The sequence below is a fragment of the Lampetra fluviatilis genome, chromosome 4 (genome assembly GCF_964198595.1).
Source record: "Lampetra fluviatilis chromosome 4, kcLamFluv1.1, whole genome shotgun sequence".
Lineage (NCBI taxonomy): Eukaryota > Metazoa > Chordata > Hyperoartia > Petromyzontiformes > Petromyzontidae > Lampetra > Lampetra fluviatilis.
Window position 1 is genome coordinate 25068060 of NC_136278.1, and position 20676 is coordinate 25088735.

The following is a 20676-nucleotide window of genomic DNA, read 5'->3' on the forward strand; positions in this document are numbered from 1 at the left end:
CATCCAGCAGTGGATTTACAAAGGTCTGCACATTACATTACTGTATCATTGTTCTTGTAAATGCGGGGCCAGGCGAATTGCCCACTACTTTATATCCACTTGCAGAAATGATCATTGAAATGAGAAAGGTTTTATATAGCATCATTCATGCGAATTGCATTTCGCAACAATTGCCCAAAACTCTCCAGTCCTCTATATATTAAGATATGTTCAGGAAATTAACGAGTGTTCATATACTCTTAAGGAATGTGGAGCACCGAGAAAAACAACGTGTGCGAGGGGGCAACACTCTATCCCATACAGATGGAAAAGGTGGGGTCCATATTTGGTGCAGCGCATTCTCCTGGAGCGAGGCGATGGTACCAAGACGCTCACGGGAAGGGAGTTTCACAACATTTGTCTGATCCACCAACCCTCGTCTCCACGTGCTGGATCACACGCTACAGCCCGGCAAAGTAGTTCTAAACAAGTTGAGTCGTCTGCACAACACAGGAAAGACTCGAGTCACTGGCTCTCGGGTGTGGATCAATCAATTTCAAGGACAGTGCATACATTATAAGAGTTGTGTTTTTTGTTTGCATTCCGACCGCAGGTATTGTGGTCAATGCAAACATATCTTCTTGTAAAAAAAAGGTGTTAGTTTTGTTGCCAGATAAAAGGGTAAAAAAACAATTGTCATATTTTGCTACTGGCAAAGGAGGTTCCAATAGTCTATGGGATGCTGTTGAGATTTTTGTATTGACAGAAGTGTATTTATCCTGGCAACTTCACCGAGATGTTTAACAAGTGAAATGCCTTTGGGAATGTGCAGGGCGAAGGCTCATCCATAGCATATTATAATTAAGGGAAACATTTCAGAAAATTGCACAATAGATTGAACTTCCACAATAAAGTTTTAACAAGGACATTATTTTATATAAATCCCCTCGTTAAATTGTATTCCAGTATTGGATGGATTTCCAAATTATTTCTACCAATATTAACGTACAAATTGGCCCATCAAACAAAGCTACAATCTAGCACCTCTAATGAAGTTGTATTAGATGTTTTTTAATCAAAATCGCAAGTATCAGTTACTTGCGATATACAGACATATTCTTTTAAAGTACCCGCTGAAAAAATACAGAAAGTGAATCTGAACTATCATCTTCGTGGCAATTCAGCACGCAGATGCGGAGAGGCATGTTCTGCACGGGATGCTAACAATTTGAGCGGTCAAGCGTTAAATTATGACACCAATTACCATCGCTACCAGCAAAGATAAACGAACAATTACAGAAAGGGTTTATTCTGGGAGACTGCACATGCTACCATGTGTGTGCCCTTGGAGCCAGAGATTGTAACGCGAAATCAATGGCACCTTTGTTTCATGAGCAGAAAGCACACGTTCCGCCATTTGTCAGTAAAAGGACACCCAGGATTTACATAACGCCAAAGACAGAAAATGCCAGCTAGTATCCCTGGAATAGATCAGTGTGTAGACCACACAGGTCTGCATTTATTATAAATGACCGATTGAATTAAGAGAACATTAGGGTGGCATATCGCAGATGTCCTCAGTAGGAATCGGATAGACATTGCATCATGGAATTGGACAGCTGTTTGAATACATTATATTGTCTCCACGAGTATTACTCGCTTTGAGTATTTTTACTAGATGAATATATCTTTTTGGTTTAGCTTGGAACATTTACACGTTTAAGATGAAATATTTTGGCACAACAATAACTGTACATTCTAGATTTGAAGTTTTCGTGACTGCAAGAATTCATACTCTTTGGTTCTTTCGGTAAAGTCACGTAGATGAAAAATAAAAATAATAATAAAAATATTAAAATGAGTTATTTTCATTTTATTATTTTTATTTGTATTTTTCATCTACGTTACTTTACCGAAAGAACCAAAGAGTAATAACTGTACAGATTTTTGGAATTGGTTGCAAAAGGCACGAAACTACTTGCTTTAATAGAAAAGGTATTTTTTTATATCTTATATCATTGATGGTATTTAACTCCAAAATACACCACATTTAACATAGTTTTAACTCTGGAAGTTCATAAAATTGTCTTTGATCAAAGAAAATCTGTAAAACAACGAACGAAAGTGGTTGTATATGAAAGCATGGTGGTGTTGAAGATGTATGCCATGTGATACACGGCTCTTTGATATGCTCACCACTTACTTTGCTCAGGAAATAGATACCTTTAAAAAAATGTGCGCTTCAGCGGGAAGTTTTTTCTAAAATACTTCACGTAGGTCAAAAACGGAACTGGGACAAGATGAAAAACATTTTTTTAGCCAGAGTCCACATACCTGTATTTCTTAAAAGTGTCAATTTAGATCATAGTTTCTCATAAAATTATGAAAAGGACACAAACAAAATAGTGGTAACCCTCCCGTTTTCTCACAAACACACCTACATATATTTTGTACACTAGAGAAAATAATTAAATCACTTCGGTTAGAGAATGTGAGGCCAATATCAAGGTTAGCAGCCAACAGAAGCACTCAAGACTGTGATAAAATCGTCACCTCTGCCACATCCTTAATGGCTAATCATATCAGGAAATGTCTTCTTTGGCAGTGATATTTATTCAACGTCTCCCCACGTCTTCCTTCAAAAGAGTTGAATGTGAACAAGCCCTGGAGTTGAAGCCCAGAGAAACCTCCTGGGCAAAATTAGAAAACTCAGCACAGCATTCTAGATTTGAAGCTTTCGTGACTGCAGGAATCCATACTCTTTGGTTCTTTCGGTAAAGTCACGTAGGTATAAAATCAAATAAATCACGACGTTTCGATCGCAACACAAGCAATCGTCATCAGGTGGGAAAAGCACAGCGAGAATTTTTCACTTTCTCCACCGCTGAGGGAGACACGACAACAGATTCCTGGCAACTGCAGCCAATCCTCCATATCTGGGGAGGTGGCCTTCTTGCTACGCGCAAGGTTTATCAAGCCACCTAGTCAGTTCAATCCAGCAAGCCTCACTTGAACCAATGTGAAGGGTGCGTGGCGAGGCAATGGCACAGTGATTGTCACCTTCTGAAATTCCACGTGTTTACGAGGGAAGACGCATCTACACTTTGCTCTGAATGTCTGATAGATAACGAACGTCTCAAAAGCAAAAAGGGCAACAAATATATTCTTGGATCTTTCGGTAAAGTCACGTAGAAGGGAAATAATACAATAATAAAAATGAAACAAAATAAAATTCTCACGACGTTTCGGCCACAACACAGCGTCCAACAAATATGTTAAAAGAACTCAGTTCCATGTAAAATGAATAATAACGTTTTAACTTTATATTGTACAATAGGAATTGCAAAGTTGTAGTCAGGTTTTCCAATAATATTAAGAAATGCTTTGATAATACCATAGATGGTTACCTATAACAAATATTTAGAAAATTCAATGTGTTTCTTATTGCAGTAATATTTGTTAAAGGTCGATAGTTCTTTAAGTTTTGTTTAAGTTTATTTCTTTCACCTCCTCTATGTCTGTATATGTTCAGAAGCTCTCATGACTCAGGTGTTGCCTTCCTCAGTCTTCACTTAAATCCTTTAACAGTTCAGTGGCTTGTTTTAAGAAACATGTTAAAACACACAAATATATTCCAAAGTAAAATGTCCAAACATTTGCTGTCTGCTCGCACAATTTAGGGAGGAAGACATTGCATGGCCAGCCAATAACTTAAAGGAATTCTGTTCCACATCCCTGTTCTTGTAAACTGTTTACACTCCCGCAACCCTTATCACTGGAGCCAGCAGACATTCTCAAAAGAACACACACACACACATTCCTTCACAAAATAGTCTTCACTTTTGGTTACAATTTTTTTTAAATCATTAAGATGCAATCCTTTTATTGTTTTCTCACATTGACGGAAGGGCCTTGCACTAGAGCCCACCTAGCGGGTATTATTGGACTACTCTTCCTACACCTCCACACTGGACAGACGTCTTGGAGGAGGTGGGAGTGCACACACTTTACCCCACCACACGTGACGTGCCAATCGACTTGCTGTGGTGAACCTATTTAGACTTAGATGCCACGGTACACTACCTCACGTGGTGTGCCGGAGGTCGTGGGTCGATCCCGACCCTGAAGCCTGTATATTTGAAGTTTGCATGTTCTCTCCGTGCTTGTGTGGATCTTTTTTTTCTCCAGGTCCTCCGGTTTTTTCCTCCACATTTAGAAACGTGCGTTTTGAGTATTTGGCTGCGATACATTTCCACGTGATAAGTCACTTCGTTGTGCAATTATTGTGGTCAGGTCCCTTCTGAAAAAAAGCTATCTAGCTCAGTGGGCCTTACCTGGTAAAATAAAAAATATATCTAGTTTCGTTTAAATAGTTTATACTGCTGGGTGGAAAGAAGCGAGGGGATGTAAGAAACTGGCACCATTGTTTCAACTCTAGCCGAGAGAGTGAATCGGACCAGTTACCTCTGAGTTTAAAGACCAGTTGACTCACCGTTGCACCACAGCAGCAAGCTTAGATATCATAGCATGCGACATTTCTCTTCTGGTTGCATGCATATGCTTTTTTTAAAGATGCATTGGTTTTTTTGACGATGGTAAAGTTTACATTTTGTAGAATATTCAATGCTATGTTGTTGTAACGCCTTGGCTGTGTTTTATACAGTACTTTAACTCGCTATGATTTATGCCCTTCCTGTCTTTGTGGCTTATATAAGCAATACATTTATTGGTGGTCAGCTTTTATTTACAGAAACACTGTTGTACTTGCATAAACTATATTGCAATATGACATACAGTACGGAATGTTCTGTAGATATAAAATTGCAACATTAAATTCAAGCACTTTGTCGACTTGAATATGCAATTCAACAGCCATAAATATGTTCATGCAGACTGAAAACAAACTATAAACATGAATGAAAAAAATCTAAAATCACACCAAATGTTACACCTCACGATGGCAACAACATCTTTATTTGAGGTCAACATCTTTGATGTCATCAACATCTTTGTTGCCATTAACAATCTGTTTAAAGCCCAGGGATGCCCACCAGTTCAACACAGCAGATTTTAAAACGGGTTTTATTTTTTAAATATGATTTTTTTTCTCAACAATAATACAGAGAACTAGAGGACACACGTCCTCCAATTGACTGACGTGTCCCCACTTAACCGTCGTGATCGCCACCCGTGATCCCAGAGGGGGGAGAAAAGAGAAAGTCAGCAAAAGGATCAGAGAGAAAGCGGCAAAAATGAACAGAAAACAGAAAGGAGAAGACGAGAAAATCGGAACAAGGATTGTGAAAGGAGATTGCGACATTCTTTATTTTATGTAAGCACCCGTTTGCACGCACGCACACAGTCCTATCAAATAAGTACAAAAAAATGCTCAAAAGGTTACCGATTTTTGAAACCCCTTCCTTAACCACTTTTTTCTCTCTCCCATACCTCGCTAATGTGATACAGAAAAAAGCATGTTCTAGGACACACTCCACATACGAAATAATTTTCAGGACAAACAAATCATTCCCATTTGAGTCATTCTTTTTCGAGCCAAACAGAACAGTGTAAGAATTCTCTACTGTGCAGCGTGTCTTATGAGACCTCTCATTTTAATATTACTACTCTCGAAAAGGCAAGCACACAGTTCGTTCCTGTTAGTAGATTATAACCATTCCTGTGTATTTGGTAGTGATAACATGAAATCAATGTACGACTGCAGTGCCTGTAGCCAAACATCTACTAAAATGTGTTTTTTCGCCTCTCCTTGAACTTAACCTCTGAATGACAAACCTGAACCAGCACCTACAAAGCCCCATGGGTAAAATGAAGAGTGCACAGTTGTAAGGCCTTTCTGTTTCAACCTCAAAACTCCACAACTACATGATTCACAGATCAGGTCATGTCCTCGTGATAAAAGCACACAAAGTAGTAACGTTGCAACAAAGTCCCTTTCACACAAATCACAAATCTACCTTTCATCTACCAACTCGCACAGTGAATTTGAATTGATTGTTTAGCGCTCATTAACGACAACTTTATACAGTCATAACACAAGGGTGATCTCTCCAGTTTCATCTTTTAAAAGGAACACCAACACAACAAGTATGTGCGCGCTTACAAAGCACCATTATGTCTATTGATGTTAGTAATGGCCAAATTCCCTACTGCATTGACTGAACTTTTTTTATATAAATAAAATATATCACATTCATCAAACCCATTACTCTGTTAAAATAAGATTGGTATCGTAACTACTAGACAGATAAGCCCAGGTAGTGTGCTTCAAACAGAAAAATATTAAAGTTTTTATTGCATCTTTCAACGTGACCATTTGCAATACTCTTTCTTAGTAGTTCTATCTAAAGCACATAAGGAAATGCCTTGCATTTTTACCAAGCTTCGTAATCTAAATGTTGACGATGGGTGACTACGCTTTGAAAAAAGCTGATGGGGCTTTATTTTCGCAGAGATGACAAGTTTGTGAAAGCAAACGGGCTTTGTTGCTTTGCCAAAAGGCCACGCCGTCTTGTGCACCAGAGGCTGCACAAGTAAACAACCAAAACAACAACAACAACAACACGAGTGCCCATTGCTAAAGATACAGCGGCTGCTTTGGATGCGCACATTTTGAAGCGTCGTCTTCATAGTCGTGATTTTAATCGAATGACTGACAATGAGGCATCGAGCAATCAAATCAGCTCATAGTGCATTTGGATTGTCACATCAGAAGCAGAATATTTATGTTGGAGGAATCCGATGAGCTATAAAGATCATTTTCACAGATGTCCAGTAGCAGCCAGAAGCAGCGAGTCTTCCTCACTTGATGCGATAACCTCGAAGTGCACCTAGCCTGGCACGAGCGACGGATGTTGACGTGACCAGCCGCTCACTGGGAACAACATCGTCATCATCATCGTCATCACCATCATTATTGTGACAAATAGAAGCAGCTTGGGGAAGGTTTCATACAACAGTGGATAGATCATGGCTAATGACGATGAGAAATTGATGTAAATGTCAGAGTGTGTTTTGCTGACTTTTGGTGCTGTTCAAATTTGGCTAAGGTTACTGTGCAATATATTTCCAGTTTGATGCTGTAAAAAAATGAATAATATGCATGTGTATTTATGTATGTTGAACTTCTTTCACACCGTACGTAGCCAACCATGCTAATCGGAGGTGTGTGGGAAGGACAAAAATATAAACACAAAAAGCAGTGCGTGAATAATCCCCTTGCATTTCCTCTATGGCTCTGGGTTGTTGGGTACGGTTCAGGCTAAATGCAGCAGAACCAAAAGTTATGTTAAATAGCGTTATTTTTCAGGTCATACTTTGCAAGCATGAAACAATCTCATGAAAACATCTCTATTCTTATTGCTGAACCCAGGTTTTGACCCGTGAAATTTAAAATAAATAAATGTTGCTATGTGTCTAAACAGAAATAATAAAGCACATCTATTTTCAATGTCTGTCAGTGTGTGCAGCCATGTTATGAATGCTTTTGACATATACTGCATTTACAATTATGTTTCACTATGATTTGTAATGTGGTAATAGACATGACTACGTTTTTATTACCGCCTGTCTCAACAAAATTCTGAACACTTTTTGCAATATAATTCTCGATATAAAACCCTTAATGTCAACATTTTATTTAAAAATAAAGTGTTTTAATGCACTATGTATAGCACGTCTGGAAGCTATTGCTCTTACTCCATGAAAAGGAACAATGCAAAATATAATGGCATTCAAATTTTATGTTTCCTTTTGTCTGAAATATCAACATAATCATCAACCATAATCAATCCACTGCTGGAAAAAATGCCTCTCAATGCCATCATCATCATAGATGGTGCAGACACCTAAATTCGAATGCTATTCCATTACTACAAAATGCATTTAAATATTATAGTTTTCCATACGATATCAACGTTTTTACATTTACAGTATCCATTTAGGCAGGCATACACTCTCAAAGTATTCCAGTATTCCATTACGAACATAAGAATGACAGAAATATGTCTCTACGGTGACTCCTGGTTTGATGCAAATAGAAAAAGCCATCAGCTAACATACATCAGATTGCCGAGCCAATAATTGTCAAGAACTATAAATGCTAAATTCAAGGCTATATAAATGAAGGATGAAAGCAAGCTGCTCAATTCAGTTCCCGAAGAAGCTCCCAGTAGACTTGAAACTTTCGTGACTGCAGGAATTCATATTCTTGGTTCTTTCGGTAAAGTCACGTAAATAGGAAACAAAAAAATCTAAAATATAAGCAAAAAACCCACAACGTTTCGATCGCAACACAAGCGGTCTTCATCAGGCGCCTGTTTACGTGACTTTACTGAAAGAACCAAGAATATGAAGCTCCCAGTACATGGAATAAAATGTTTGTTCTCATGCTGACCAAACACACGTTCAAACCCCGATTACACATCGGATAGCCATACAGCATCACTGCAAACACGTACGCAGAATTATTCTCTTGGTTTGGGTTTGGGAAAAGAGTTTCTTATTTAGTACATGGCACTGTGAAAGTTGTGGACATGCCTTAGGTTCAATTGGAACCCATCAGAGGAATTTTTACCACAATATTTATTGCGAAGTACCGAAATTAGTTTTGCAAGAGCACGCATTTGAGGTTTAAGATCAAATATGGCCCTGCATGATGGAAATTAAACAGGAATTAAGATGTTCAAACCCAAATAGATACCTATTGCACTGCATCAGGTCTGCATTAACTACGTGCATGCATAAGTGGCTCATGAGAGACAGCAGAAGCTTGGGGAGGTCTTCATTCAGCAACGGATTGACCAACAATGCTGATGATGAGGCATGCATTCCCTCCTTTTCACAGTAACCCAAAACTCTCATTTGCAATATTCGCCTTTGAACATTACACTGCAGGATTAGCTCCAACAGCCCATGAAATACTATTACCTGTTAACTCCCAATACGACACAATCTAATTGCCATGACAAACATTTTGCTTTAGTAGTCCCTAGGTGGACCACCATAATTACGGGGCCTTGCTTTAAGACCATTACCAAGGTGACTGTGTATATGTGGCTGTGTAGTGCGAGGTCAGAACTTGCTCATTACCTTCTCCCAGTTCCTTTGAGGCCGGTCATCACGCCTAACCCTCTTCACATTTTGACCCCCCCCCCCCCGCCCCAACTCCTCTTGCCCTCTTTCACTTCCCATAACACTGGGTTTTTTTGCAATTAAGAAATTGAAACGTGGAATTTACCAGTAAAGTTTGCTTCAAAACATGGGTCTCCAAAACGCAATTTTCACAAGCCTGCCTTAAAATGTACACAAAATCGTAAACTGGTTCCACACCAATTTAACAAATTTATATTTACATGTAATTTGAGGCTTCATTGTAGATTTTCCAGCTGTGGTCAATAATAGATTAATTTTAAGAGTCAAATAGTAAACCTTTTCACTTCATATTAGAAGCATCGTAGGCAGTTTGAAAAGGAAGTTAAAAAAATCGCGGGGCAGCGTATACATCTGACTCTTCAAATCTTAAAATGCCCTTTTTACGAAATTCCCAGCAGTGGTTGTTAATGGCAGTAGATGGTGGCATTGAGGAGGCGTGTTGTGTGCGTGTGTGCCTATTGGCAGACTGGGCTCTTACTATGCAGCAAACTGTTTGGTTTGGTTTTATCGTCTGGAACAAATGTTGATGCAAGTTAAATTTAAATTATGAAATAATAATGGGTTTTAACCTTTTTGGCAATGAAATATGTGTTAAATGTCCCAAAAACCAAAGAGATACCTTTTGCAAGGAATCAAAGTCTGCATTAACCACACGTACTTGTGGTGAACATGCAAACAAGCATGCTCTGATAATATATGCATTGTCTTTGAAACTGATTGGCCTGGTATCTGCCAATCAGTATAAAAATATATCTATTTGGTATTTGAACATATTAACACCTGTTTTATTGCCAGAAAGGGTAAGTCTTGATTTGAAGCTTTCGTGACTGCAGGAATCCATACTCTTTGGTTCTTTCAGTAAAGTCACGTAGGTATAAAATAAAATAAATCACGACGTTTCGGGCGCAACAACAGCGTCCGTCATCAGGTGGCAAACCTGATTAATAGGGTAAAGCCTATTCCTATTTTTCATACTTTAATCTTCGCAAAAAAGGTCCCGTTGAATTGAAAGCGTAACAAGCATGGAGGGAAAAAAATGTGCGTACGTTATTATTCTGACTTGGCTGAACTGACATTTGTTTTTTGGAAATAATGTGACCGTAAGGTGAAAGTATATTCACGTAATTAAAGAAAGGAATTTGTAAACGTATACCTTTGGGGAGTTAGCCACGTGGACCAAGTATGGTTTTGGTTTGACGCAATGCAAATAATGTCTTTTGATGCATGTGTTGGTTCTTTCAAATTATTCCAAGGTCTTTTGCATATACATTTCAAATTGCTTGCCTAAATCTGTACACAATTAGCCCACGCGGTCTGATAGCAGCGAGGTACAAGTGAAGACTGTTTGTTTGTTTTCATTTTGCAGCATTACAAGGCTGATGACAGTGATCAATCTTTTTAGCAATAATACGTGAATAGTGAATGCACTTTTGATTCATGACTTCAAATGTCAATGTGTTCACACTTTGGAAAGCAAATAAATAAGGATCTTCCAGAGTTGCTATTGAAGAAGGGTAAGTTTATGATAACGTCACCTATTATTTTAGATTTTCCCTGTTTTAGGGCAGTAACATTGGGAAAAGTCGCACTCATGACACACAAAGCGCTTGCAACAAATGAACCACAATACCTTGCTGATAAAGGAGCACAAACCATCACGCGAACTCCGGTCATCCTCACACTTTAGATGCACTTCTGCGGCCATCTGGAACGCTCAATCCTTCTGATATTAGGAACCCACTGGATCAATGCACGTTTAAATCAAAATTTTAAAGTTATTTATTTACAACTGCTTTTAGTGTTTCGTTTGCTATCCTTCCCCTATGGATCTCCGATTAGCATGATTGACTACGTACGTTGCGAAAGTTCAATATAAATACAAGCATGTTATTTGTGATTGTGCACGACTGCCAATACAGTATCACACAGTTATTTTTTTGCTTTTATTAAGTCATCAATGCTCAATTTGCTAAAGGCATTTATGAACCAAGTGTTGAGTGAATGAGTGCACTTTATTCGCGGTCGTGAAAGTGGGTACACAGTTTATTCTAACACGGTCACAACGAGGAAGTAATGTTTATGTTTTTTTATGGAAATGTGAGTCTGTTGGATTACCAACCCAATGGAGAGTATTTACATACTAGCCTTTTGCCCGTCCAAGGACGGGTGTATTGCAGTAAATTTGAAACTTGCAAGCGAAAAATCAGACCGCGACGTGATATATTCATTGCATCCATTCATGTGCAATTTGTAAGGGCGCGGTGACACAGACTTATTTCATTTAAAGGTTGTAATCCCTTGTTCATTGTGACGTCATTTTTACTTCTATGTCTCAATAGCGTTACGGAGATCGCGTGACGTGAGGGTTCTGCCTTTGTAGTGAGGGTTGTGAGTTGACGCCGAGGAGGGGGGAGGAGGCGCCTCGCCCCCCGTCCATGTGGAGTGATGTCACCTGCTTATGATTATTAATGAGGGGGGAGGTTCATGTGGAAGACGTCACTTGTTCATGAGTATTAATGAGGGGGGGCTGGCAGACGTAGAGTGACGTCACGCGCGGGACACACAGACATGCTTGGCTCATTATAGTAGTACATTACAACAATGTTGAGGGAAGATTGCCAGTATGGATTTAGTCAACCTAATGTTGTCTGAAAACTTGTAGTTGTACATAGTATGCCACTTCAAATCTATCACCGATTTATTTTTATACAGTCTGCAGATGTTAAAGCAAAAAAATGTTGCCGTTATATCATCAACAAACAGAAAATGCTTTCTAAAACACAACACAGACAAGCAACACGTACCTGGTGCTGACCGAGTTTTCGTGCCTACATTTGGAATTATCAGTTCACAAAAACACACGACACCTTGAAGGTGACCTCGATTTACATCACTCGTCAAGCCAAACTCCCTTTTGAGTAAATAGAAAACATCATCAGCGCCACAATCGTACTGCATCAGACGTCGGTGCTGAACTTCGGTTAGTTGATTGGTAGAGAATTTAGGTCAATATACGAGCAGGATAAACCGGTTAGAGCAGAGCCGGGCTGAATGAGAGCGTGGATCCAGGTGCACGTTCTATGGAATCCCCGTCAGCTGTAGTGCTAATCAGCTGTAGTGCTAATCAGCTGACCTGTACCGACTCCTGCAGTTTGGCTTGCATGTCATTCCGGGCTGGAATATTGCCCCCTGAGATCACTCAATAGACATGTGCGCAGTGCACTCACCTTTAGTTTATGCTCTCATTTCCGTGCTAAGGCAATCACAGCATGAAAATACTCCATTTCCTAGGAGGTCCTTCAGGGATGTGTGTGTGTTCGTCTTTGCAGGGGATCCAGATGGCAAGCTATTTCACTCACAACTGGGTCAATCAGCCTTCTAAAATTGTGAGAAAACAATCTTTTTCGGTTGGAAACCACATCAATATTCATCATTCAACGCTCGTGTAACGAAGAAGTAAAGTGTTTCAGCTGACGATAGCTTGCATGATCAAATTACAGTGTTGGTTTAAGTCGAGGTTTTTTAAGGACAGTGGTCATTTGTAAAATTGTTGGTGAAATATTGCACGCATACACACACGTGTACCATTGTCCACGTGGGATTTTTGAAATCCGTAACAAGCAGTGATGTCATATATATTTGAGTATATACGCTAATAAGTCGTATTATTTGTATGTTGGTAAATCCAAGCGTATTGGGCATTTCATGCAATCGTCGCAAAAACATTTGCATTCCTACACACCAAATTAAGCTCGTCTTTGCAAAGATAAACGTGTAGCGCTGCAATTGTTTGCTCAATCCACTGCTGGCAGAAGTTTACCCACGAGAGGGAGCTCTAGAAAGCCCCCTCTAGAGGACATTTGGCCTACTTATCCACTCTGGCCAGACGATTTGAAGTACCCACACTTTACCCCACCACACGTGACCAGCCGAATGACTAACTGTGATGTACCCATCCATACTGCTTGTGGTTGTCATCTAACCAAAACTCTTTGGCTGTAAATTAACCACTTTGGCCTGGCCAATAGGCTTGAATACCACATGTTGAGTGAAATTGGGCAGGACAGTAATAAGCCTTCACCAATGGTGCGGGATTACACGGGGATTCCATACCAGCTTTGAATAAAGTGTTAGAGTCTGGGATTAGAGATAACACTCAAAACATAAGTGCATGCGAATGTAATATGACTATCTGATAACACCCACATTGTCTTGTTTACCAGCCAAAGATATGTGGTTTGCGCCAGAGATTACTGATGTCTGAACAAGTGGTGTTCATTGAGAACACCTGTATGTATGTATTTGAACTTCTTTCGCACCGTACGTAGGCAACCGTGCTAATCGAAGGTGCGGGAATCGGTATTATTATGCCTGATGTAATCATACACTAAAAAATCACCCAACCGGTTTCTAAAACTATTATTTTAAAATTATAATCACTCATCAATATCGCCTTCGCCTAAGAAACAAACCCGTAACCATTAGCAGTGTCTCGGCTGGAAGCTAGCAGGAGTCCATCTTAGTTTTAGGGTCATTAATGTGTGCAAACAAATTAATAGCCATCTCTGTTTCTCTGCAATTCCAAGCATGCACCTCTTTATTCATGCTTCTTTGCATACTTTTCATCTTTGTTCCATTTTTTTCTCAATGTCCACGTATCTGATCCTTGGTATGCACAGGCATTTTTATCTGAGTGGGATTAGTGTACTTCAACCTGGATATGCAATGTTCAAATGTCCATACATATTGGCAATTGTATTTTTTTTAATGTCTGCGGTATAAAGAAACATTCTAAAGCCATGTGATACACAGGTCTAAAGCAATACCCCACAGTATAAACAACATTCATTACTATTGTAGGGATCTGAAAGTGTTCTTTTTTAAAAAGAAGAGCAGTTAAAATAGGAATATAAATGTGATAGAATAGAATGCAGTGGTATACACCCTTGATGTATGTGGCACAATGACTTCTCTGAATATTTGTCTTGGTGCAAAAAGTTATTTTTCCTTCTTGACAGATACAGATTTCCAACTGCTGTAAATTTTAGAGGATTTCAGTCTGTCCCTCTTTTTTGCGGAATGAATCAAAGAGAAATTCTTTTGTACAAATAAATGCTGGGCTCGTCCATGAAATGTCAGTGACATTGTGTGGTTTTCAATGATTGCGGTAAAGTTGCGAACTCTAAAGATCGTCAAGAGCCCCATCACTTTTACACATACAATCGCACCGCTGTATTTAGCATGCTAGGTATTTTTTTCAGTGACCGCTATTGCCAATAAAACACTTGAAGTTACCATACACCATAAAAAGACCACACACTGTGCTGCTGTCCCACAGCACTAGCAACATATTTGGACATGTGAGCAGGAGCCTTGTCAGCTGATGACAAAAATACTGCATTTTTGCAATGAGCAGTGATGCAGGCTTGCCAGCGATCCGCTTTTGCTATCATGACAGCTTTTCAGTTTGCCCCTCTGTGTTAATAAATTTAACTAAAATATTTAGTTTTTACCAGGTAAGGCCTACTGAGCTATATAGCTCTTTTTCAGAAGCGACCTGGCCATAAATGATTGCTCGATGAAGTGGCTTATCGTGTGGAAATGTATAGCAGCCAAAAACTCTGAACACATGTTTCTAAATGTGGAGGGGAAAACCGGAGGACCCGGACAAAAATACACGCAACAAAGGGGAGAGCATGCAAACTACAAATATATAGGCGTCAGGATCAAGATCAAACCCACTACCTCCTGTATACCAGGAGAGGTAGTTAACATTTTGCTACCGCTGCGCCCCACCTCCTTACAGAGGCTCCCTTTAATCATACATGTCTGCGCAATCGTTTATGTACCACAAATAAAAGGTTGTTTTCTAAAACAACTGAATATAATACGTAAGACTATTATATAAAAGTACACACACAACACACCTTTGATGGTAAGGATTTGTTTTTAAATATCTAAAAAAAGAGAAATATTAACCAAAGAAAATTTGTATAAAAATGTAAACTAAATGTACTTAATAGGTATAGAGCCATTCATAAATAGCTAATAATGGTGTTAAAATTCTGATATGAATCACTTTTGGGCCATTGTGCACTTCATAGCGTATTAATGGAGCCGAGCTTCATTTGTTGCATGGGAGATACGTGATGATGGGAATTTGCGATGTTGTACTGTTTAACAGAATAAATGACAATTACAGCCGCAAACATGTTGACAAAACTCCCATAGAAAAACACAGGCAGTGTGGTCTATGTGCAGTTGTGCTGCACGTATTTCACAGCTCAGGTCTGCCCAGCTCATAGAATGTCTGAATTCCACCATAAGCCCAGCATTTTACTCAAGCAAACATGAGGGCACTGAAAAAATATTAAGTTTCTGCGTGGCAGCATTAATGGCACTGGTAGGGTGCAGGTGGCTTTCATTGCTTTTGTGATTTTTAGTGAGTAACCATTTAATACAAAAGGCTGATACCATCTTGAATCTAGCATATGTCATCACTAAAAAAACCTTTAATAACCGCTCACTATAAACATTGGCACAATAATGCATTCCTTACTGTGAAATGCAAATGTGAGAAATGCATTCTTTGTTTGTAGATAATTGGAATGTCATGTAGTTTAGGTGATATTCTCATAGCCAACAGATATGACTTAAACATTTTCCAAATTGCGTTGAATGTCTTACAAATCGTGCACATTTATTGAAATTTGTCAATTGTGTGCCAGGACTCAAGTTTTTATTGGCATAGTACCATATTAATGATTTAAACTGGTGCAATAAAGCGTTATAGAATGTCATATTTTGACACTTAAAACCTTTAACATATTTGGGGGAGAAATGTGTTTAAAGCTGCATTCTTGGCATTTGCTTTACATATATACACTCACTCTGGCGATGCATTTACGGTTTGTAATAAATGTTACAGATATGTTATGCAGTGGCTTTTGGGTGCGAAGAGACACTTATTGTCAGGACTGATTCATAAAGTGATGAGGAGTCTCACGCATCACGTCTAACCAATCCAGTCTATTTAACCTTATCATTTGACATTGATTTTATAAATGTCATCAGCAATATGCTCAACCTGAGGTCAAACACGCTAAATTAACTGCTTGTTGAATCTTAAGACCTGATTTTATGATTTATCTTTTAAACATACATATCAAATTCAAAATGCCATAGAACGGAGCTAAATATTTAAATGTCATATAATTCATGGACACACTCTAGCAGTTAGGGGTATTAATTCTGCTACATGCTCATTAAATCTCAAATATGAAAACATATCACGAATACATTTCAGAAATATCAATATTGCCATACTTTACAGTGAAATATGGTCAAAATAACCCCCACATCATGCACGCTGTGAGGAGGCCTTCATCCAGCAATGGATTGGAAAAAGATTGTAGATTCACAATAGAAATGGTTTGGACAATAGCGGGGCTAACAAGCCCCTGTGCTGATCTAGGAAGGTTCCATCTCATTCGTTTTTTTTCAATGCTATTAATTTCTGCACAGATGGATATGTTTATGGTGCGTGGGCGGTGATGTCAAGAATAATGTGCAGTGCTACTCTGACCCTTACGACACGTGAAGAGAGCTAACAACCATGTCAGTTCGCCTCGGACACACACGGTGCCAAGTGAGGCTTTGCATCTGTCTCGTCACCTCTCAACCCCTTCCTCCCTCATTGTTTCCTCTCCCACCTCCCCCTACGTCCACCCGCCCCCTCCACCACCTCGCCCAATTGAGGGCGTCAATGCAATAAGTAAAACTGGGCTACTCGTAACAACCTCTGCAAGCCACGTGGTGGGGGATGAGGTGTAGTTTCACAGGTGCGAACATATTACCTCAGACCAGGGCTCTTAAGCCGACTGAGATCATTGTCCTAAATTCCTGCCAGACTTCGCATTAAGAGCACAGACAACTATTTGGTCTTAGCAGCACATTACATGTCCCCCTATGAGCCTAAACCTAAATAAACATCCCAAGATGTGTGCAGTGCAAGCCACTCTAGATCCACTCTAGATCTAGTCTCAATAAAATGTGAGACACACCACATTATTTAAGTTATTAGGCTAATATATGTTTTATTCAGGCCTCGGTTGGTAAGAGCTTGGATGGCTGCATCAAGTTCATCTGAATCAAATTCCACGTCATAATCTATAAAGGCTAGGGAGGCATTTTATTTGATATTCATTAGTCTTTTTCCGGATTGTGACCGTTGATGTCTATGGTGAATATATATCGTAAAACTCCGGTAAAAGTTAGACCCTGGATAACCATATTTAGTATTTAGCCACACCAGATCAGCTGAAGAGTAACATTACTCAGCAAGCAACCTCCGATCTCCACAGGCCTCGAGAACAAGTTTCTAAACCACTGGAGCGGGTGGGGACGGTCACGGCCCACCACTTTACCCGCCAAATTATTTCCAGTATTGTTGGCCCCGTGACAACGCGGTGTTAGTGCTAGGGTCCGAACTTCAAACATCTTTTTTAACTTGAACGTCTCTGAATAAATATTCTGAGTGTTCTCTTAAACTCAGGTTTGGTTGTTTCAACTGTCACCATTCTATTGCTGCTTTTCTTGTTCAGCTTTAGCGGTGTTTTATCACCATGTTTAAGGGATTTTTTCACGTTGTTTTAAAGTCTATGATGTATTTTATATCCCTGAACTTTTGCATTGCCGTTTAAAAAAATATATTATGCACCTGTAGTGTATCCCAGATAGTAACCCCACAGCTGTCTCAGATTCCCAGAGTCGCTCTTGCAGTTTTAAAGATGAGTTCAACAGAACTATAACAAAACACAGATATGTAGAGTCTCCTCCTGGATTGAATACACCCTGTAGCAGTGTTCTTCACTCATTTTCTAGAGGGGGGAACCCTTTTCGCCGATAAGACATCATCAGTGTGAGGGCCGCCGCACACATTTGACACCATTGGGGTTTGCCAACACGACGATGGGGAGGATGGTGTTTTCACTTTTTGTTTATTATCGGGGGCCGCACGTCAGGGGCCACACTAAAGGCCACCAGGGACCGCCAGTGGCCCACGGGCCTTGCGATGAAGAACGCTGCCCTTTGGGGAGTCTCGACTCAGGCAAACTCAGTGCCCACACTCCGACCATCCAAAACCGGCTGGAGCCAATCTTAACTTTTTTTTAAATCCAGTCTAGCCTCTCAACCAATTGGCACATTGTCAAATTTAAATACCCGCGCAGCATGTCGTCTCGTACCCAATCACAGAGCCTTCAATTGGAGTCAGGGCTGTCTTGTCTCCGAGCGGATTATATCAAATCCTGGAAGGAATTACCTGTGGGACTTGCCACCTGGTGGTGCCTATGTAACTTCTGATGCCCCGACCGGCGGCCCGGTTGCACACCTCGCTGTGCCCTGCATTGTGCGGGAGGGCACTCCACACCCCCAGCGCATCGGGAGAGGCTCGGCATTGCTTGGACTCACGGTGCAAAGCCCTTTTTTGTACTAACGCTCTTAACCTTCAACAATGCGTGTTCAACCCCCCAACCCCCCTCCGATGAAGCTTGGAGAGGTGAATGGAGTGCAAAATAACTCACAACTGCCTCGTTGTTAAAGAGCTAACGTAGAAGATCCCCAAGGTTTTGATCTTCCACGAAGCTAATGGTCCCCACCCTAAATAGCATTCGCACAAACCAAGGCAGATGCGGATTACTGATGCACACGTGGAAATTTAAAAACTTTCCAGTGTGCGACTGTGGTCATCCAGAACAGACTGTAACCAAATAATGACGCAATTCCCGATCGACAAATGCGAAGGAGACATTACAGCGATGCACTCCGCTGCTGTTGACCCGGTTATCTTGCCTCCACCACCCCAGTGTGACATTTGTAGTCGTTCAATCTTGATTTGAAGCTCTCGTGACTGCAGGTGTCCGTACTCTCTGGTTCTTGCGGTAAAGTCACGTAGATCGAAAAAATAATAAAAATAACACCTTTCGGTCGCAACACAAGCGTGTTGGATCTACATCAGCCGTACGAGAATAAGAAGCGTTGATTTAAGGCGTTGGAGGGCAACACACGTGCATGGCTAGTGCTGCACATAACCACACAGTGCACATTAAACACAACTTACGAATTGTTTTTATTGTATCACATGTAACAGTATTTACAGGAGAATAAATGCATGTATACTTAATTTTATACGCGTGTGTAATGGTGGGTGTAATGTGTAGAGAGTTGTTAGCAATATATTACATCGGTTTGCATTGCTGTAAGTAGCTCGTCGAACCGTTTGCGTTCCCTCAATTATCCTCGATAGACAGAGTTTACCGACTCGACGTATCAACTAAAACGACCACAAACTTGCACAACCGCACCGAGATTTCATAAAGAAACTAACAAACGCACGTTGATTATTATTAGGAGAGTCAGACAAAGACATTAACAGCGACGTGTTCTCAGACGGTGGATTGGTAAAATAAAAGCATGAATATCAACAGCAGCAACCACGACCAAGCCACTGATGGATGGAATTGCCTCCCCAAGTGATCACCGCCCCCTCAACCCCGTCCACGAGAAGCAACAATCCATCTAGCTTCTGCACACGGTCCGAGTTCATGAATCCATTGTGATTGATGTTCTCTTGGGCGCGTTCCCTCCTTTGCCTGCCGCTCGACTGCTGACCATTATCCCATCAAACATTGTCGCCTTGCCCAAGCCCACTTTCCTTAGCGAATATGTCAATACGATGTCTTTAAGTTGCTGGTGTTAAAGCTATCGACGTAACCGCGCGTCGATTGACGTGCACATTACCCGTTGTGACACGTGGATCAGAAATATGCCCCTTTGACAAAGAATATGGAAGAAAAAAAGATGCAAAATGCGCCGCAAAAACAATGCCTGCTGGTAATGCACCTTTAGAGACGAAGAGAGGAACACATGAGGCATAGAACACGAGCAAGTTAGATGCATCATGTTGCACGAGCCAGTTGGATTGTTGAATTGCAGGACTTAGTGGTGCAGATGTGCATCATGGCAGTAAATATGATGATGATAGGCCGATACGAATTTTTTTTTTATCTAGTTGTGATGGATTAGTGTTTCTGGAGCGAAGAGCTGTAAAACGATCACTTGAAACAAATGTTGTCAAAATCTGATTTTGCTTTGTGTAATTATACCACTCAGGGGGGTGGGGTGTTACAAGTCTGTATTCACCACAATGTGTTCAATATGGCAAGAGTGATTCATTGTACACGTGTTAAAAATAAAACAGAATGTTGCAATGCACATGAAGCCATATTTTACAATTTACTTTCTGGTGTTGCAAATAATCCACCAACTAATAACATTTTAAAACCTGGCAATATAACAATAAGGATGTATATTACATTTTTCTTATAAAACATAAGAAAACAAAAAATCTTTAAAAAACTGACTGCCAAGTTGATAATTATGCTTTATAAGAAAACATTAAATAATCAACTTAATCACGTGACATGGCATATATATACTTAGCATACATGGCGACATCATACATTA